Raw genomic sequence first — 22,572 nt, forward strand, 5'->3', positions numbered from 1 at the left:
ATAGTGGACAACGCCTCGAAGTGCGTGCATGACGTAAGTTATGCGAACGAATGAACACTAAATTAGATGACGTCAACCCCAATGAACTATACTAATGGACCTAAGCAACACAAATAGAAAGTTCGAGCAATCCGGATGGAAAGACTGATTTCCCACCCCCAAACAAATTTTTAAACACAAAATTTGTTTTAACATGGGTCGTTTAGAGTCAGATTCCCAAGACTTGTTGGATTGCTAGTTTTATGGGTTTAGATATATATCTATATCTAAAAATGAAAACAACTATTTTTTTTTTTTTTTTTTTTTTGGAAAAACAATAAGCAAATAAAGACATAATTCACACCATAGAGAAACATGACTAAAAAATCCGAGAAAACATGCAAGAGTGGAAAACGTGAAATATGTGAACCGTTACCTTAATAGGATCCGGTACTTACAGCCACACACTCCATAGGGAGGGCCCGGTTACCTTAATGGTGCACTTACCATTAAATGGAAGTGAAAGGAAGTACACCAATGACAAGGGTCATTCCTCATATATAGGGTCTGTAAAAGGACTTCCTATATATCGGGGGACGTAAATTAAATGAAAATGTTTTAATCGTTGACCGTTAACTTGAAAGGTACTGTTGTCCTTGGGATTTACCAAGGTAATTGCCCCGTAAGGGGTGACTTGAACTTAAAAAGGACCGGACCAACGGGTTTTAGTTTCCACGGGAAAATATGTAGGCGGGGAGTTGTAAAGCAAAACCTTTTGTCCGACCACAAACTCTTTGCGCAAGATATGCTTATCATGAACAAGTTTCATGTTAGCTTTATAATCCTTCGCGAGATCGTAAGAATCGTTACGGATTTCTTCAAGCTCATTTAATTGTAACTTGTGTTTGACACCCGCTTACTCAATATTGAAGTTAAGGCTTTTATAGCCCACGAGCACGGTGCTCTAATTCAACGGGCAAATGACATGGTTTCCCAAATACAAGTCTAAAGGGAGACATACCTATAGGAGTTTTGAAAGCAGTTCTATATGCCCATAAGGCATCCGATAGACGCTTCGACCAGTTTTTCCTATCGGGGTTTCTTTATTGTTTCTAAAATCTTTTGATTTCTCTATTAGAAACTTCTACTTGGCCGCTAGTTTTGTGGATGATAAAAGAGTTGCTACTTTGTGTGTAACTCCATACTTTTTCACTAGGGATGCAACAACTCTGTTGCAAAATGTGTTCCACCATCACTAATGATGGCTTTAGGAATGCCAAACCGACAGAAAATATATTCTTTAATAAAAAATACAACGGTCTTATGGTCATTGCTTGCGGCAAGCTAGGGCCTCTATCCATTTTGACCGCGTAGTCCACGGCAACTAGAATATAAATATAACCGTGGGAAACAGGGAAAAAGGCCCATGAAATCAATACCCCAAACATCAAAAATTTATACTATCAAGATTGGATTTAATGGCATCATATTACGCCGTGATTCGCCCAAGTTGTTGGCAACGAATACACGCCTTGCAATGCACTTGGGCATCCTTAAAAGGGTAGGCCAATAAAATCCACATTGAAGAACTTTAGCGGCTGTTTTCATTCCACTAAAGTGGCCACCACACTCTTTGTCATGGCGGAATGATATAACTTTATTATATTCCCACCGGGGAATGCAACGAATAATAATCGATCCGCACAATACTTAAAAAGGTAGGGCTCATCCCAAGAGTATAACTTGACTCGCCAAGAACTTCTTACGTTCATTTCTTGACCAATTATAAGGCATAACATCAGCCGCTAAATAATTTCACGATGTCCGCGATACCATGGTGATGAAAAAATAGCATACGAGATGCTCATCGTGAAAAAAGAGTCCCAGATGGACTCGGAATCACTACTATCGTCATTTGTAAGTCTAGATAAGTGGTCGGCAACTACGTTTTCGACCCTCTTTTGTCCTTTATTTCTAATGTGAACTCTTGCGGAGAAGAATCCATCGGATTAATCTCGCTTAGCATCCTTCTTTGCAAGAAGGTACCTAAGGTCGCGATGGTCCGTGTAAACTAAAGTTTTAGAACCAACCAAATAAGGATCTAAACTTATCTAAAGCATAAATGACAGCTAAGAATTCTTTTCAAAAGTAGTTGTATAATTCCGTTGAGCGTCGTTTAATGTTTTACTAGCATAATAAATAACATGTGGACTTATTATCTAGTTTCGTCCCAAGACAAAGACCAACCGCATAGTCACTAGCATCACACATGAGTTCGAAGGTTTAGACCAATCAGAGGCTGTATAATAGGTGCAGGTTAGAGGGGCGGCTTTTAAGGTTTCAAAAGCCCGTTTACAGTTAAAATTAAAATCAAAGATTGCATCCTTCAAAAGCAAGGTTAGTTAAAGGCCTAGCTATTTTCGAAAAAATCTTTAATGAAACGCCTATAAAACCCTCGCGATGGCCTAGAAAGGCTCTAATCTCACGAACAGTCCGTGGGTTTAGGTAGGTTAAGCTATCTTATCTAGTTTGGCTTTATCTACTTCGATGCCATCACTAGATACAATATGACCTAGTACTATGCCCTTTTTGACCATGAAATGACACTTTTCCCAATTTAAAAGCGAGGCTCTTTTCTTCACACCGTGTCAAGACCTTAGACGGGTTAGACAAGCATTCTCAGAAAGGAGTCTCCATAGATAGAAAAATCATCCATGAACACTTCCATAAAGCTCTACCATGTCACTAAATATATGAAGCATACATCATTTGGAAAGGTACCAGGGGCATTACAAAGGCCAAAAGGCATTCGTTTATAGGCATATGTTCCGAAGGGGACATGTGAAGGTTGTCTTTTCTTGGTCATCAATATCAATAATAATCTGAAAATAGCCGGAGTAGCCATCCGTAAAAACAATAAAAGGCATGACCAGCCTACGCGTTCTAGCATCCGATCTATAAATGGTAAGGGAAAGTGATCCTTTTCGTGTCATAGCATTTAAACGCGTCAGAAATCAATACAGATTCTCCATTTCATAGGACCTTGAGTGACAACATAGTCACCCTTCCCGTTACGTACCATGGTAACTCCCGATTTCTTAGGAACTACATGAATGGGACTTACCCATTCGCTATCGGAGATTGGGTATATAATACCCGCATCGAGTAATCGCAAGACTTCTTCCCTAACCACCTCTTTCATGGCAGGGTTCAAGCGACGCTGAGGTTCGCGAGAAGTCTTCGCGTTATCCTCCAAATGGATACGATGAGTGCAAACATTAGGGTCAATTCCCTTAATGTCGGCTAGGGACCAACCAATCGCAGACCGATGTTCCCTAATCACCCTTATTAAACATGTCTCTTCATCCTTAGTTAACAGAGAAGATATAATTATCGGGTGACTACCATCCGGATCAAGTTGAATATATTTTAACTCCGGGGGAAGAGGTTTAAGTACTGGTGTGGACGGAATGTCCGTTGATGTTTCATAAGTGTCCTTATCTTGCGTAATGAAGACTTGCTTAGGTAGCAAGTCTTCGTTATCGATATGGAGCAACCGACGGGTCTACAATTGGTGTGGACTCGGGATGGTGTTGACTTCCTCTAAGTAGGAGTCATTTACAAAATCTGAAGTTCCAAAAGAAAGAAATTTGTACATATTGTTTTCGTGAAACGTGTTGTTAAAATAATCTTGAGCTAAACTCTCGATCATGCTAACCTCCCCATCTACGCATCGAATCGTAATCTGTTTCATCATTTTAAAACATTTACCTCGACAGAAAGATGGCCAAAAGATAAGGACATCTTTCCATCGCGACAATTTATAAAGCGCATTGGCGGTTGCCAAGAAGGGCCCTAAGATGATCGGTACAGAGTCATTAGCGACTTCAGTATCGAGGATAACAAAATCGGCCAGGATAGTAGAAATCCCGAACCTTAACAAGCACGTTTTCCACTACACCTTTAGGATACTTAATTGACTTTGTCCGCTAATTGCAACGCGTTATTTTTGTAGGTTGCATTTCTGTGAGACCTATTTGTTTATACAAGTAATACGGGGAGTAAGTTAACACTAAGCCCCCGTGTCTAATAAAGGCGTCGTCGTGTGGGAATCTCCTAAGGTGCATTTTACAAAGGGGCGACCCGGTCCTTGTACTTAACAATTCCATTATTTTCGGATAAAGTTGGGAACTGCTTCGGTTAAAAAGCGCCTTTAGGTATGTTGGTCTTACGCTTAGTAGTGCACAACTCTTTAAGAAACTTAAGCGTGGTTAGGTAGCTTTTAATAGCTTCGAGAAAAGGAAGGTTTATCGTTAGATTCTTGAAAACGCTCTTAATTTCCTCAAAGTTTGTATCCCCGGTTAGCATGGCTAATTTTTTGAGGAACGGTGGTTTAAGCTCTATATTTTGCATATGGCTTTACTTGCGTGTAACCTTGGCTTTCGGTTTCTTTGGTTGTGATTTAACCGGTACCTTCTACCGGGTAGGCTCCTCGGTTTCTATTGGCGGTATCTAGTTCGATATCCGGTGTAGTGTAGTGAGTACTGATGGGGTAACTATAGGCGTAGTTACTTTGTTATCAACCACTCTTCCAGAACGGAGAGTGGTGATGGCATTTAGGTCACCTACAATTGTAGTTTCCGTACTAGAATTACCGTTTACCTCAAAGGCTGTGTTTGCTGTTTTAGGGTTTGGTATCGCTTGTCCGAAACACTCCTTTTGGTTGGGCTTTCGCTTGGGCTAACTGTTGTATGCCCTGATTTATGGATTGTAAAATCTGTTGGTTTGATTGAGTCATTGTCTGGAAAAGTTGTTGGGTAACTTGTATAAAGGCGTCGATACGATCCGGTTGTGTAGGTGTAGTAGTCACGGTGGTGCGACCGAACTATCTCGTTGATTATTTATGGGTGGGTTGTGATAGTTATTATTATTAACCTAACGATACCTCTATTGGTATTATAATTATTATAATTATTCGACCTTGTGCTTGACCTTGTCGTGGTTTAAGCTTTTCGGTGTTATAATTATTATAATTCCCTTGACCTTGTCCTTGTCCTTGTCCTTGCCTAGGTGGAGCTTGGTTATAATTGTTTGCTTGCCTAACGTTTTGATTATTATACCACGGAGGTGTTACTTGTTGATTATTTCTCCAACCGGAAGTTGGGATGTTGTCTCAAAGGGCGTTAGGAATAGGATAGTTATTAATAGAGTAAACATTATCTTGTTCTCGGTGGTTGTTGTTCATAAGCTAGAGGACAATAATCGTCGGTGCTCTGGACTCAAACAGAAATTACATGGGTTGGAGTTTACATTCATGACGGGGGATAGGCTTTTGTTGGCGAGAAATAGCCTCTACTTTTTAGTTAGAGATTCGAGTAAATTTTTAAGTTCGGATCGGTTTTCTTCTCAAACATACCGGCGCCCTTGACCGAAGAAGAACTAATAGGCTGGGGGGGGATCATCACTACCCCCAATTATTATTCCGTTTAGTTTGGTCTTCTAAAATTTGTAAGCCTCCGGGGCTCCTTTACTTAGGAAACTACCCCATTCATTATGTCAAGGACTTCTTTATGGTGGTGTAGAAGACCTTTGAAAAGGCACGAACTAACGTGTCTTTAGCTAAGTTATGATGTGGACACTCTATAAGGAGATCGGTGAAACGATTCCATGCCTCGAGAAAATGATTCATGAGGATTCGTGCTTTTAAAAAATGAATCTTGGAAAGCATCTCATCCGTCTTTTAGGGGGGGTAAAAATGTTCCATAAACAAATTTGAACAAGTTTAGCCCACGAGTCCACGAAATTAGGCTTGGGCGTTAACCAAGGCGCCGCCTTTATCGGCTAATGTGAAAGGGAATACCCTCGGTTTAATTTGTTCCGCACCTACCGTAGGATGATGGAATGTTGTAAGGACTTGTTCAATCCCACGATAATGTGATAAGGTTTTTCATGGTCTAACCCATGAAAAGCGGGTAACAAATTAAATATGTTTGGGGATTCAAAATCCCCACCGGTCCGCTAGAACGATGCAAGATTTAGGGCTATCGCCAAGGCTTTGTAAAAGTCGGAGAGAGGAGTCTCTCTTTCTTCCTTACCATTATGTCAGGTATGGTGTGTGTGATAGTAGCTAGAGGTGTCATGGGTGGTGTACTAGATAGACTTGTTTGTTGCCGTGTAATTACGTTTGTTGTTTTTGTTCGACCAGACCTTAATCTCATGCAAGACTAAGTTGAGCTTAACTAAACATGCAACACTCCAAACAATTCTGATATACTAGTAGAAAACCTCTAACTGGAAATGCGAGGTATGGAAGAAAGGAATACCTGATAGCGTCCTTGCTTCGCTTATGAATAGCGTCTTGTGTACGCGTGTTCAGTGTATATAAGAGATTAGAACACTGAAAAACTTGACAACTCGAAGTTCGAATCAAACCTGTGGAAATCCGGAAATTTCAGCTAAAGGCTGAGCTGGCGCCCGTCAAGCCTCGGTCGCTCGATTAAAGTCGAAGTTCCAGTGTTTGGCGCTGGTCGCTTTTGTATGGCGTGGCGCCGCTAATCGGTAGATGAAATTCCAAGAACTTAGCGGGTCGCGCTCTCTCTCTGGCGGCGCCCGTTATATTTTCTCGAATTTGTCAAAGCTGAAATGAAAGCAACCACGGTATGAAACAAACAAGGGTGGGTGGGTTTAATGGGACTTAAAAATGACTACTTCTACAAAGAAAACAATGCTAAAGTGCAACTAAGATGGCAGCGGCGCCATTTGATAAATGTAAAATGAATAGTTTACCTACGAAATGAACGATGAATTCAATCCGTAAAGTAAACTAAAACTTATCTTTTAATCTTTATTATCAAAGCTTCTACTCGATGCGAATTGCACTAAGTGGAGTAGGAAGTTAAGTTCCACTCCTAGTTCCCTAGCATGGATTGTTTTCTAAGTCTAAGAAATCAGTCTTAAGTCTAATGAGAGCTTTACTTAAATGTTATGCTAACCGGACGCGTTAATTTAAATAACAAGATATAATAAATAACAAGATAAAATATAAACTAAAGTTAATCTACACGAAGCTACGGAAATACGATTGTTTGAATCTAGATAAAGAAATTAGAGGGGAATTGAATCCACCTCGAATCCAACTTAACAACCTAGCGTAGAATGTTGTATCTCAATTCTCACGTTCTTACGGCGAGAATTTCGAGTTCTAATCCCTAGTGTTCATGGCATTCCTACCGGATACTAACTAGCATGTGAGGTCGTCCACCCATTCTCATGGCGAAACACGACCTTCTAGAGTGGAATAGATTCTACAACGATTCTATACTAAACAACTAAGTTTTCATCAAGGCTTCATCAACCCTCTAATGGAGGTTTTAGCCTTGAGTCATCAAAACATCATTTCCCATATTATTATAACTAAACATAATATCAAGATTCGAAATTTACTTAATCTAACAATAATGAATCTAATTTAATGGCTGGAATGAAATAAGAACAAGAATTGAAATTAGATCTAGAATGGAAATAACCAAATTCGAAATTGACAAACTAACTATTTTATTTATCTAATCAATCAGGAACAATGATTCAAAGATTTAATCTAAAAACGAGAATTGAAATGGAACTAAAACTTAATTAATTAATAAAACTAGATCTAGAATTCTATATATTAATTTAGGTCTAACTAGCTACCATTAACAAGGAGTGAAGCTTTGGTTTTTATACATCCAGATCCAAAAATCGTGCATGGGCTTGGAGCCATATTTTGGGCCAGAGAATCAGGCCCAAAACCCAATTCTTTCAGTCCAAAAAGGCCTCTTCAGCTGCAGTTCGCTTCAACAGACTTTTCGTCCACTTCTGCTCCTCTGATTGGATCAAGGCTTGTACCATTGGAAAGCTCTTTCCGAGCCGGTCGTTTTGACATAAGATAGGCCCAATTCAGTGTCTGAGTCTAAAGATATGGTCTTCGGAAGTTCTGTTGACTTTGTGCAATTTGTTTCTGCGTGGACTTTGACTTTTAATCTTTTGAACAGGCTTTACAAAGGCTTTGTCTTCTTGAATCTTGGCCTTTAATCACCGAACTCCTTAGTAACCAACCATTGCTCCTTTATCTCATCAAAGTGACACATTCCTGCACATAATTGACTTTGAAGCCTGAAATATATAAAAACACGTAATCAGTATTAACTCTTACTTATTACTCACATAATTGGTCTAAAAGTATGACTGCCAAGGGGTTAAAACTACAGTTTTGGGTTCTTATCATATATGAACTAGGTTCCTGAGTTTGTTCAAGCGGTTCATTTTCAACATTTATGAAATGCATACGTATTTGCCTTATTTCTTTTCCTTATGTCTTGAATGCAATTGCCTGATGTTGTGATATCTGCATTTGATTTGAACTTAGAAGTGTATGTTTTGCAAATCAATAAGATTGTGGCTCTAGAGAGCTCTGGGCTCGAGTGATCAAGTTGTTGCGTAATTCTTAGAGCTGGAGTGGGTGTTTTACCCCAGTGAGCATTTTAGCCAATGTAAGCCTGTTGCTTTTAGTGAACATTCTACACGGAGTTGACCCTAGAAGTGTATGTTTCCAACAAGTGAGAAGTGTTTGGGCTATGTAGCTTGTGAGCTCGAGTGAGCGTTTTAGCTTGATTAAACATGTTGGTTGCTCTAAAGAGCGTTCTGCACTAAGTTGATTTTAAAATTGTAGGTCCTAAACTAGTGAGAAGTGTTGGAGCTAAGAATCCCTTGAGCTCGAATAAGCATTTTAACCTTGGGTAAGCGTGTTGCTCTTAGAGAGCATTCTGCACTGAGTTAATCCTAGAAGTGTAGGTCTCCAACTAATGAGAAATATTAAGGCTATGTAGCTATGTGTATAGTGTTAAGAGTAAGAACTCCTGCAAATGGAATCTTTTATTTATAAAATTTCTTTAACAAAAAAGTATTCTAAGGACGTTGTAGGGGATTTTCTGAGTATCCCCTGATTTTCTTCTGTGCCTTATGATTAGGAATCTCTTTCTTGACAGAGAAGGGATGAGATGATTTCAAGTTCAGGGTTGAACCGCCTGGCAGCTGCCTACGTACCTCCTTGTTTATTTAGAAGAATCAAATCCTATTTTGCGTAGTTCCTAAGAGCGAATTCCTATGGTTTATATAGGAAGAGCTTTGAGAGTCCTAGGGTTAGGGTTAATCTCACCGCTTGCGAGTTCCCTTTCATCTTGGACTCTGCCTTCCTATTAGGAATCCTCTCCTTATGGAAGTCTGAATCTAGACCATATCTTATTAGAGGTAGGTTTTCTTGTTGATTATAATATCCCATCGTATATGGGAAGATTATATCTAAAAGGTAACTCTTAAGATATGTCATTACGATTCCTTCCTTATCATCAAAGATCGCCTTCTTCAGTTTCTTTATGTTCAAGAATTGTCCATATCAGTTCCTAACGACTTGGAAAATTGTTATGCTTAGTGGTGGTTAGTCACGTGCCTGACACATGTTTACTAAATACTCATGATAAACACGAGATCACTTATTCATAGAACTGATCCGATGGCTCTCGTCTCATTCTGGACATCTATAATCTTGGTTCATTTCCTTCCCATGTGTCATTTAGTTAGTGACGGGAAATCCCCCTACAGATGCCCGGCCCCTCTCGTGCCATCTAGCATGTGGGCACTTGAAGCGACTCTACTTTTGGCGTGAGAATCTTTTTCTTAAACAGTTGTCGAAACTGCTTATGGGCTCAATTAATTACGGCTTCTAAAAAGACGGCTCGAACAGACACGCCGTTTCCCGAAAAAGGTAATGATGGCAATTCTATCCCAAAAAGACGCAATGCTTGGGCTAATCATAACCGTCCATCTTATCTATATATAAAGGATCTAGTGAGAGAGCCATCATTATCTCTTCCGCTATCTTTTCCCTGTATACTGAACCCCTTGATATCCTGTTAGGGTTTAACCAAAACTCCAAACTTTCTATCATTTCTGATCATGAATCCCAACTGGTCGCTTATAAACTTTGGGGATCTCTCTTCCCTGGAACTGATCTGAGAGAAATTTCACATCCCTGTTGATATTGGTCTTGAGTGGGAGAGATTGTCTGATGAGTTGGCCTACAAAGAAGTAGTGCTCATCCACTTAAGGCTGGACTCACTCTTTCCCTCCACCCATTGTTAAGAGAATGTCTGATCCACTTCAATCTTGCTCTTGGTCAAGTAGCACCCTTGTTTTACAGAACTGTCATGTACTCTGCCATACTGGCAAAGAAACATGGATTTGTTATGAATCATTGGGTGTTTGGGTATTTTTATAAGGTCCGCCGTATTCGGGACCAATCTTACTACTACCTCATGACCAGAGACAAGAATTCTCCTATCGTCTTTTTCAAGGGGAAGCAGAGTGACGAAGGTTGGGCTGATCACCACTTTCGAGTGTTGGGTGATGCGTGGGACGTTCGTCTTCCAGATGCTGATGGTGAGCCAGTAGGGATTCCTGTTCCCATAAAACACACTCATGCTCCAACCAGTAAGGTTATTTTCTCATGAATTTTACACTCATCATAAGAGTTTTTCGACTAAGTTCCTTTGCTATTATTCCTTAGATGACTCTTCCCCTGGAACCAATTTACTGCAACTGATGCTGCTACGGTGGACTTCATCAAGAAGATCCCCAAGGATCAGAGGATGCCTTGGGTGATAGTTCTTGACCCCACCCGTCTCTTTGAATATTTCAACATGTCTGCTGAAGAACTGCTAGCACTTGCCCCTGGCTATTGCCCCTTTTGGGATAAATACTGTGAATTTTGGGCACACAATACTTCCTCCTTCTGTGGATCAGGATGTTGGTCTTCTTCCTCCTCCAGTTCAGGATGAATCCTCTTTGAGTACTAGAAGGAGAGGAAGCCACAAAGAGAAGAGTTATGTGGCAACTTCTAGTGATGCTGCGACATCGGGTTCAGTTCAGGAGCCTGATGTCAGTGATGATTGTGTGATCACTAGCGGGAGGGGCCCTGAACTACTTCATGAACTTCTGGCTGCTAACAATTTTAAGAGAGAAGTACGTGCGTCCAATCATTCAAAGTTAAAAAGAGTTGATCCTGCTCTTGCTTCTGATGTTGCCCCACCAGGTAAGAGAACTAAATTTCGCCCTCTATCTGTGGATGAAGAAACACTTTTCAAGGTTCCTGTGACTATTTCCCATTTTGGTAAGTCTTTTGAGAAAGTAGTTGTACCCCTACCAGTTCCAGAACCTCCCATAGGTTTTAAATAGGCTGGTGACTATGTACTTTTGACTATTGATCCTTCCCTCCCTAATGACCGAAAGGAGAAGGGCGTCGCTGAGACAACTATTGAAACTGTTGCTCTCCCCCTTCCTCGATTTGGAGATAGGATGAGGGTGAGTAACGACATTCCCTTCTCTCCATAATCTCCAGATTCTCCTGAAAGGGAGATGATCGTGGAGATGAGGCGTTGGGGCCGAACTGATGAGCTTCCCATTACCAACAAACACTCAGTTAATGATGTTGATATATATCGCCAATAAAGTTCTAGAAGCTGCGTGACTTCCTTTTGATAAAGCTGAAGCCAATATGGCTAGTAGTCTGGATCTGTCATTTCACAGATCTGCCGTTTATCTTGCCAAGGTAAGATTTCCTTCTCTGTACAATGTTCTGTTTCTCTCATTGTGTTACTTACACATCCTGTATTCTTTTTCAGTTAGTGAATAACTTCCTGGCTATGAAAGAACCAATCTTTGTGACATCAGCCAGTACAGCTACCGATGACATGGCCACTGGTGAGCTGAATTGGGCAAAAGAGGCTACTGAGAAAAGTCCTGAGGAACTGCAAACCCAGGTAGACCAACTTTTGGCTAGAGAGAAAAAGTCAGACGTTGGTTTCTGGAACATGAGAGAGACGATTGCCAACCTCCGAAACTCTCTAGACAAAGCCCATAGGGGAGCTGCCGAGGCTGCTTCTTGGAAAGTGAAATTCTTGGAACTGTGTTCCCAATTCACCACTCTGCATGCAAAGCATGACCAAGTCTAGGGGGAGCTTCACCGTAGGAATACTGAGATGAGAACCCTTGGATAAGCCATTACTCATGCAAATGAAGTCATGACAGACTATGAGAAGGCTCTCAAGGAGAAGCGTCTAAGTTCTGAAAAGAAGGCTAGTGATCTCTTGGCAGAGACCTCTAAGTTCTATTCCAAGGTGGTCCAGGAGGTGAAGAAGAGGTCAGCTGAGAATGTTATTCGTTTTGCTCTGAGAGTACTTGATGTTTCTGAAAACTCCTTCCATGCAACCAGGCAAGTTAAGTTTGAGGAGGCAATTGAGGCTACTGAGTATGTTTCTCAAGTGGATGATCAGGGGCGGGTGACTAACCCTTTCATCTTATTTCCTGACTTGAATACCAGTATCTCAGCGATTCAGAATGAACTTATGCCTGATGCCTCCTTATCTTCTGAAGAAGACACCGATGATGACATGCCTCCCGTTTAGCTTCCTTTTTTGCCTGTGCTCATTTCAGGTGAATGTTCTATTTAGCTTTCAACTGTCCCAGCTAGTCTAACCACACAGTCAGTTCCTAAAAGTGGTCCAGGAGTTCTTGATGCTAGTGTAGCAGCAAGTACTGATGCTGAACCGAAGTTCGATTCTACCCCTGCTCAACAGGCTAAGTAAAGACTTAGCTATTCAGTTCATGATTTAGAAAATATTTATTTTGAAACAATTTTTCTATGGGTCTATAATATTGAGCTATGTTGCTCACATACTAATTACTTACTGAGCTCTACAACTCTTCTAGTTTATGCATGCATTTAAAACATTTTATGTTATATAGCATATAATGACATGAACTACTATGCATATTCTACTCCTGATGCCCCTAAAGTTTATTTGGAACAATAATAGGTGACCCTAATAGGCTAAACATGTTAAAATGAGGCATAACCAGAATCTGATTAGGATATCATGGGAGCTGTCCAAGTTTAACCGTAATTGAAAGTTCGATCATTATAGAGAAACAATGTCATAGAGGAGCCATGTGTCTATGCGAAGGTAACTGGGTGCCTTGGGCACAACACTGTGTTTAATAATGATAGTATAGGTCCTGTTTATTTAAACAACAGTGGGGGAGTCTTCCTCAGCGCAATCATGCTGATATAATTCCAGGCCAATGATTGCCTGCTAGGGTCTGGATCCAACCCAGAACTTCCCAGCAATTCCCATTTGTGATGTTATGAGAGCGCAAGGAACTGGCATACAGTTCGGGCTCTCAAGAACACTATCTCTGGTTCCAAGTCAAACTGGCATACATTTTACAAAACAGTTAGTGTGGTTAGATTCCCTAAAGGCTTAACCCATTGAGGATAATCTCAGTCTGAAAGAACTGGCGTACAGTTCCCACGAATCTCAGAGAAGGGTTAGGCACTAGCATAATTCTTGGGAGATTTCCCAATGACCTACACTGGGTACGACTCAACAATCCCCAGTTCAGATGATAGCATCTTACCTGAATCCCCAAATACCCATCCAGACCCTTGGAAGCTGCGTTTCGGATGGCGATTGTTTGTGAATGGATCTTCAAATTACAGAGGCGCAGGAGTTGGAGTTGTGTTAGTTACTCCTGACAATATGCAACTGGAAAAATCCATCTGGTTAGGTTGGAATGCCTCTAACAATGAAGCAGAGTATCATGCGACACTTGCTGGCCTCACAATGGCTCTCGACCTGGGCTTAACACACCTCACAGTTTTTAGTGACTCACAGCTAGTTGTGTTTCAAGTTGATAGAGGTTACAAGGCCAGGGATGAACAAATGGCTAAATACCTAGAACTGGTAAGGGGTCTTCAGAGCAAGTTCGAGAATATTTAGTTTTATCAGCTACCGCGATCAGAAAATTAACACACAGATGCTTTGGCATATGTTGCCTCAATGTTGGGCAACAACGAGTCTCGCTCCATCCCTATAGAGTTCCAGGACAAACCTAACATCCAAGCACCCACTATTACAACAGTTTGTGTTATTCCAGCCACCACACCAAACTTGATAGATCTATACCAGTCTTACATCAAGGACGGGACACTCCAGGAGGATAAGAACACAGCAAGGCGTCTGCTTGTAAAGGTACCAAGATTCACCCTCATTGGAGATGATTTTTACAAGAAGTCCTTCCTGGGACCTCATCTCCAATGTCTCTCCCCAAACCTCGTTGAACAGGTCATGCGAGAGGTTCACGAAGGAATTTGTGGCAACCATGCTGGGGGCAGAACACTCGTTCTCAAGATCTTAAGGTAAGGGTACTTTTGGCCTTACATGAAAAATGATGCACAAGTTTTTACCCACAAATGTGAAAAGTGTCAGCAACATGCTCCACTTATCCATGCTCCAGCGACAGAGCTGCACCCATTGGCTAGCCCATGGCCATTTGCATAGTGGGGAACTGACATTGTGGGACCTTTGCCAACTGCTCCCGTCAATGTCAGATTCTTACTAGTCGTGATGGACTACTTCACCAAGTGGATAGAAGCAGTTCCCCTAATCTTCATTCGAGAACAATATGTCAGAAAGTTTATTTGGAACAACACTGTCTGAAGGTTCGGCATACCCAAAGTCATCATCTCAGATAATGGGCAATAGTTCGCTGGCGGTCACTGAACTCTGTGAGAAGCTAAAAATCACCCATCTTTTCTCAACTCCAAGGTATCCACAAGGTAATGGCCAGGCTAAGGCCTCCAATAAGGTTATTTTGGATAACATGAAGTGCAAACTAGATGACGCAAAGGGTTTATGGGTTGAGGAACTTCCTAAGGTCCTATGGCATACCAAATTACACCCAGACGATCGACTGGTGAGTCCCCATTTTCACTTACCTACGGAATTGAAGCTGTCATACCTCCCGAATTGATAGCTCCCACTTAGAAGTCGGACATTGTGCACACCCTGGACAATGAGGAATTGTTATGCAGAGAAATGGATCTCTTGGATAAAAAGCGAGAAGGCGTCACATTGCGCTTGGCTGCCAACCAGTAGATTCAGAAAAGATCATACGACAAGAGGGTCTGAATTTGAGCTTTCAAATCTAGCAATCTGGTTCTGCGTGAGATCACAGAGCATAACGACAAGCTTGGGCCCAACTGGGAAAGACCATACATCATTAACAAGGTTGGCCAAACTGATTTTTACTATTTACGTACTATTGAAGGGGACGTTCTTATCAAACCATGGAACGCAGAGGACCTTCGCAAGTACTATCAGTAAATTGTTATTTCATGCTTCTTTATGCATTGTTTATTCTCTCCAGTTATCAATATAGTTCTTCACCTTGCAATTGAATTTATTATCCATAATAGACTAAGCCTTTAGGGAATTATTTTCTCACTATTTGTTCAAGAATATTGTATGCCAATTTGCTTTAGAACCAATGATACTAAATTTGGGGAAGCTGAATTGTATGCCAGTTCCTTTCTCATGACAGTTGCACGAACCATTTAGCTAACCTTTCTGAGCTGTTCGGCCTTTCCAGACCTGATCGTAACTGGTATTCTGTGATTACTTTGATAGTGTGGGACTGGAAATATAGTCGTAACTTTTCTGCAGCAAAAACAAGGGCTAAAGTGACTCTTTCGAGTTTAGGGTACCTTCTTTTTGCTGGTAGGAGCGTTCGAATCAAGAAATAGACAGGTTTTTCAACCTTCTTTTCATCCACATGTATCAGTACAGAACTGATACCGTAGTCAGATGAAAAGAGATAAAGACCCTAAACTTTTCCCTCAACTGGTTGGGAAAAGATTGGTGGTGCCCCCAGGTACGTTTTGAGTTGATCAAATGCTTTTTGGCATTCTCCCGTCCATGCAAATGAGGTATTTTTTGAAGTAATTGAAATAGAGGTTTGCACTTATCTGAACTCTTGGAGATGAACATGTTCAGAGCTGCTAACTTGCCTATAACTTTTTGAACCTCTTTCATGTTTTTAGGTGAAGGCATTTCTATGAGTGCCCGACTCTGATTTGGGTTTGCCTTGATTCCTCGCTTAGTAACCAGATGCTCTAAAAACTTCCTTGATGAGACAGCGAAAGCACATTTCGCCGGGTTGAGCTTCATGCGATACTCTCAGAGAATATTAAATGCACATTTCAGGTGGGAGAGATGATCTCCATGTCTTAGGCTTTTGATCAGGAGATCGTCTACATACACCTCTACAATGTCGCCTATCAATCCCTCAAATATCTTGTTTACCAAACGTTGGTACATGGCTCCTACATTTTTCAGTCCGAATGGCATGGCCTGATAATAGTACATGTCATCCTCAGTTGTGAAACTAGCATGCTTGTGGTATTCCTCATGCAATGAGATCTGGTTGTAGCCAGACGACCCATCTGTGAAAGATAACAATTCATGTCCAGCCGTCACATCCACCAATTTGTCAATCCGTGGGAAAGAGTAACTATCTTTTGGACATGCGCGGTTCAAATCTGTGAAGTCAATACAGATTCTCCATGACCCATTCTTATTACGTACTGGGACAATATTTGAAATCCAGGTGAGGAAATTAATCTCCCTGACAAAATTAGCTACCTTTAGCTTTTCAACTTCAGCTTTTACTGCTTTGGATCTGTCAGCACCTATTTTTCTCATTTTTTGTTTGACTACTATTACATCACTGTAGACATTGAGCCGGTGGCATGCCACATAGGGGTCGATTCCTGGCATTTCTTCAAATGACCAAGCAAACATGTCTTTGTGTTATCATGGGAAGTGTATTAGAGCCTGACGCTCTTCAGAACTCAATAAGGTGCCGATGAAAGTGGTTTTGGGTGAGCTCCCTCCCACAATTTCCACTTTCTCTAACAGTTTCAGTGATGGGGGGGTCCTTCTTTTCTCTTGGGACTAGGTCCGGAAGAGGGGGATCCAACTATAATTACTGTTTGGCGGGTTGCCCCACCTCCATTAGATCAAAATGGAGTGGGGACTGCTTTGTCGCCATAATGTAGCATGTTTTGGCAGCCACCTGATCTCCTCTGATTGTCTAAATTTTCCCATTATGTGGGAATTTTAGACATTGGTGATAAGTGCTGCTGGGAATAGCGCGAAGTCTGTGCACCTAGGTCCTACCTAAATTAATAAGATAGGGTGTGTTAGCTTTTACTACAACAAAATTTATGATGAGGGTTACCAGACTAGTAGCTACAGGTAACTGGACCTCCCCAACTGTTAGAGCTTTGTCTCCGTTGAATCCATACATGTTGGAGTTGGTGGCGACTATCTCAGAGTCAAGAATCTGTAGTTTTTTGAATGCGTCATAGTATAACACATCTGCTGAACTTCCTGGATCAACCAATATACGGTACAAATCCTAATCTCCAAAAGGAAGTGTAAGAATCAGTACTTCCTCATGTGGACTCTAGATACTGTGATAGTCGGCCTCAGTGAAAAGGATGAGTGGATCTTTGTGAGGTAATGTGTCGACTTGAGCACAATCCGTAGTCAATTCGCTGTTCATGATTCTCATTTGCTTTTTAATATGCATTTGGTATTGAGCACCCTTTTCTATGGTCTGCCCACTTCGCTTGCTTGCTTTTCCTGAAATCATGTTTATCTGGACCTAGCCATTGAGTGGCCCAGTACCTGGGGGATCCTAAACTGACGTGTTGATCTCCTCAGGTTGTACTGCATTCGCCTGCTCGTGTGCTACGAACTGCTTCAAATACCCTCTTTCAATCAGGTCCTGTAGTTCATTCTTCAGGGTCCTACAAGCTCTAGTACTGTGACCCTTACTCTTGTGGGACTTGCAGTAGGTCCTTTGGTCTCTGGTACCCAGGGAGCCTGGCTTGAGTGGAGCTGGCCATTTAAGATAGCTCTGGTTCTTGATCGAGTCCAGGACCTTGTATGACATTTTGTTCAGAGGGGTGAAGTTTCTGCCCAATCGAGGGAAGAGCTTCTTCAGCTCCTTCCATCCGTTGCTTCTTTTGTGGTTTTAATTTCCATCTCCATTGCTGGCTACATTTTGGTACTGCCCTTTGGGCATTTGTCCCTTTGATGGGGATTCAGCCCTTTGGCGACCACGATGACAGTCTTTCTTTCGCTTTTAATGTTAAGACTTCCTATTCCCCTCTTGTGGGACCACAGGGGTGTCCAATTAGTCTTCTTTGCTTCCTGACGTCCTCCTCCCACCCTGCATGAGTTTCAACCCTGTCTAGGAGTTCCTCCAAATCTTAGGGTGGTTTCTTGGAGAGGGACCCAAATAAGGCATTGTTTTCATCCAACCCTTGTTTGAAAGCTATTACAGCAGTCTGTTCGCCACAGGACTCTATCTGGATTGAAATTTCGATAAACCGTTGCATGTAGGACCTTAATGCCTCTTCGTCCTTTTTCTTGATGTTGAACAGTACATCGATCTGTTTTGGTTGGTGCTTGTTGCACAAGTACCTGTCTATGAAGGTCTTAAACAGTTCCTTTGAGGACCAAATCTGCCGCTTAGGTAACTTGTGATACTACTGGAGCGTGGACCCAGACAGGAAAGCTTTGAACTCTTGACACATGACATGGTCATACCTTTCATATTGTCCCATGGTGGCACGATATCTGAATATGTGATCCATCGGATCTGACTTGCCACTGAGGATACTGAACTTCGGTTGTCTGTAATTGCGGGGATAGGGCTTTCTCATTACTCGCAATGCGAAATGAGATCTGCCTGCCACCATTATAGCAGATTGAACAAGGGAGTCTTGTATTTTTCTTCTTTTACCTGTCATCCTATGCATCTGACGGATCAGGTCGTTTTTCTCAGTCTCCCATGCGCTTTCTTTGGTAGTAAGTCTCTTATTCTGGATTCTTTTTCAATGTCGGGGATTGACATCACGATCTTAATCAGTTGACTCTGATTCTGATGCCGTATCTGAGTTCTTATCCTAATTATTGTACTCTAATTCTGATGCTTCGCGCTAAACTGGATCCCCACGCCTTGCTCGACCATCTTATGGAAGGTCGTCTCTATCGAGATCGATGAGCGACTCCTTCCTTGTGTCAGATTGAAACAAATGCCTTAGCAGCTGTACCTATCCCTCAAGGTTACGTCTTTGCTATTCCAGAGCCTGTACCGCTTGGCTTGCGTGAACAAACTCTGGGTTAGTAAGTAAAACATTCTCATCATTTTGGCGCTCTCCTTGAGCGTCATTTCCAAGGCCTACACCGGGAGCAACTGACCCATCGGTGCTAGTGGTTGTCCTTGAAGGGGATTACTCACATCATGGTGATTGACATTCTCCCTACTTTCAGGCATCTCGTGCTCTTCTTCTCTGACAGTGATCTTGCGGGTGGTAGCGTCACCCTTTGTTTTCTTTGCTCCTACCATCACAACAGTAAGAGTTTTTAAACTAAATTAGTCATTTGAAATGAATGTTTATCTGCTATCGTCCCCACAGATGGCGCCAAAAGATATAGGGGATTTTCTGAGTATCTCCTGATCTTCCTCTGTGCCTTATGATTATGAACCTTTTTCTTGACAGAGAAGGGATAAGATGATTAAGGTCAAGGTTGAACTGCCTGGCGGTTGCCTACGTATCTCCTTGTTTATTTAGAAGAATCAAACCCTATTTTGCGTAGTTTCTAAGAGCGAATTCCTATGGTTTATATAGGAAGAACTTTGAGAGTCCTAGGGTTAGGGTTAATCTCACTGCTTGTGAGTTCCTTTCCATCTTTGGACTCTACCTTCCTATTAGGAATCCTCTCCTTATGGAAGTATAAATCTATACCATATCTTATTAGAGGTAGGTTTCCTTGTTAATCATAATATCCCATCGTATATGGGAATATTATATCTAAAAGGTAACTCTTAAGATATGTCATTATGATTCCTTCCTTATCATCAAATATCGCCCTCTTCAGTTTCCTTATGTTTAGGAACTGTCCATATCAGTTCCTAATAACTTGGAGAACTGTTATGCTTAGAGGCGGTTAGTCACGTGCCTGACACATGTTTACTAAACACTCGTGATAAACACGAGATCATTTATTCATAGAACTGATCCGATGGCTCTCGTCTTATTCTGGACATCTATAGTCCTGAGTCATTTCCCTCCCATGTGTCATTTAGTTAGTGACGGGCACTACACCATAATAGGATATTTACAACATGCACCTATTTTGCTTTGCAATGGTTATTTACCGTTAGCAAATTGTCAACGCTATATAAGCATTAGCAATGTTGTAAAGCGTTACTTTATTTCGGTGAATTTTAGGAATTAATTGCTAACGCTTAAAAATCATTTGAGAAGCGTTACAAATTGAAATATAAAACATAACTTTATCTCTCCCCTCTCTTACCGCCGCTACACTATCCAGTCTCCTCCCTCTCGCTCTCCCTCTCTTTAGACTCTATTTATTATTTTATCGCAAGAGCAGCAGCCGAAAAAGCCGATTGATTGAGAAAAAAACCCTCAATTAATCAATCAAAATAAAAAACCATGGATGAAGAGTACGATGTGATTGTTTTGGGGACAGATCTCAAAGAATGCATCCTCAGCGGTCTTCTCTCTGTTGACGGCCTCAAGGTGAATATTATTTATTACATCTCTGTTCTCGTTACCGATCTATAACTTTCAATCATTTATCTTTCGTCGAATCCCGGATCGGAAGTTTTATTTCTTCCGACTCTTATTAAGGAAATAAAGAGGGTAGTTTTAGTTCCTGTAATGGCGAAAGCCCAAGTTGGGCATTTCGTTGAAGCTCAGATTCTTGAAGTAATTGGTGTTGAGTATATTGATGAGAGTGAAGTTCTTCCATGTTAAGATGAAGAGAATTATATTAACAAGCATATGTTTAGAGTACCCTTTGTTAGTGGGTGTCGCGAGCTTGGAGAAACGTTAAGTAGAGTAAGAGAAGGGGTTGTTTTGATTAGAATTCAAGGGGAGGTTTCTAGGATGGGCAACATTGTCGAGATGGTTCGGAATGTGAGGTCAGTGATGGGGGACATAAATCTTAATTACATGGATGATGATGAACTTTTCGCATTTGCTAAGAGGATTTCTGCACCTTATGATCTAGTTGTGCAGACTAAGCAAATGGGGAGACACCTATTGTGCTATTTGCAGCTGGGGGGATAGCTACCCCTGCCGATGCGGCATTGATGATGCAATTGGGTTGTGATGGAGTGTTCTTAGGTTCTGAAGTATTTGAGTGGTTTGATCCTTGTAAGCGTGTTCGAGCTATAGTTCGTGCTGTGATGCATTACAATGATGCACATGTTTTGGCTGAGACTAGTTGTGGGCTGGTTGATTCAATGGAGAGGTTGAACTTGAATGAAGACAGAGGTGAACAATCTGGAAGTGAAGGTGTTGACTGATCAGAGCAATTGAGTGTGCTTGAATTTGTTGATTAAGAGAAGAGGTATTATGTCTACTTCATTGTTATGTCATTTGTGATAGTAAACTTGTTTTGTCATCTTCATTATGATTATTATATCAAATACAACTGTGCCTAGTATTCATATTTGTACCTAGCTGCTTTTCACAAATCCTATTAGTCTGATCCATCAAAAAATTCCTTTCTTTCTTTCTTTATGTAAATAAAACACTTTCATATTTACTTCCCTATACTTCTTCTTCTTATGTTGTAAAATATATTTCCATCTCTGTAATGCCTAATCTCTTGTATTTCATAATAAATCAAGTCCTGTACATGGATAGAAATGACTATTACGGCGGAGAGTCAACTTCGCTTAATCTCATTCAGGTTCCCATTTCTTTTTACTCACAATTCTGCCCTTATTACTTTCTTTCTCACTATGTTTTAATTCACAACTGTGGAAAAGATTTAGAGGAGATGACAAGCCTCCATCACATTTAGGCTGTTTTATAGCTTGCCCTGATATATATTTTATTTAATGCTAGATTGGAGATGAGACATTTATAATTGCGGCACTGATGGCAATGCGCCATCCCAAGTCAATCGTACTATATGGTGCCCTTTCCACATTAGTTGTGATGATGGTAAGATTTTTGTGGTCTAGGATTCCTTCCACTGATTTGAGAGAATTTCACGTTTAAACTTTTTGTTCTTGTGAAAAAGGTACTATCCACTGGACTTGGTAGAATTGTGCCAAATTTGATATCAAGGAAACACACAAATAGTGCTGCTACAGGTAACAATTTATCTTTATACTAAAAATAAATTTTCTCTATAGGCTTACTCTGATTAAAATTCCATGTCATTTTAAGCTTCTTGTTGTTGGAGTTTCTTTTACTCATTGGTTCACAAATTTCTCATTCAGTAGACGTGTTTTAGTACTTGTACTGGGTAATGCTTCTACTGTATATTATGTAAACTAATTTAGATTATCATCTTGTAAACTTATGTTAGTCGATTAATGCTGTAAATCAACCAAGATATGTGTTTACTCTGTACCATGCATACATCGTTCTCTTACTACATAATTGTGTATGGGATGTAAATGTATGCAATATGTTTCTATAAAACACCACGTGAAACTCCAGTCTAGTATGTAATGACACTTTGGACAAGTTTAGTTCAAATTACGGTGCGTGGTGTGTAATACCCATCAGTTTTAAGGAAATGGTATGCCTGATCATCCACA

General features: G+C 40.9%; 1 pseudogene; it reads left to right on the forward strand.

Moving 5' to 3' along the window:
- The first annotated feature begins 20,443 nt into the window (after nucleotides 1-20,443).
- LOC147486125 (pyridoxal 5'-phosphate synthase-like subunit PDX1.2) lies at nucleotides 20,444-21,321 on the forward strand (annotated as a pseudogene).
- The last annotated feature ends 1,251 nt before the right edge of the window (nucleotides 21,322-22,572 follow it).

The sequence above is a fragment of the Coptis chinensis genome, chromosome 7 (assembly GCF_015680905.1).
Source record: "Coptis chinensis isolate HL-2020 chromosome 7, ASM1568090v1, whole genome shotgun sequence".
In the NCBI taxonomy this organism is placed as follows: domain Eukaryota; kingdom Viridiplantae; phylum Streptophyta; class Magnoliopsida; order Ranunculales; family Ranunculaceae; genus Coptis; species Coptis chinensis.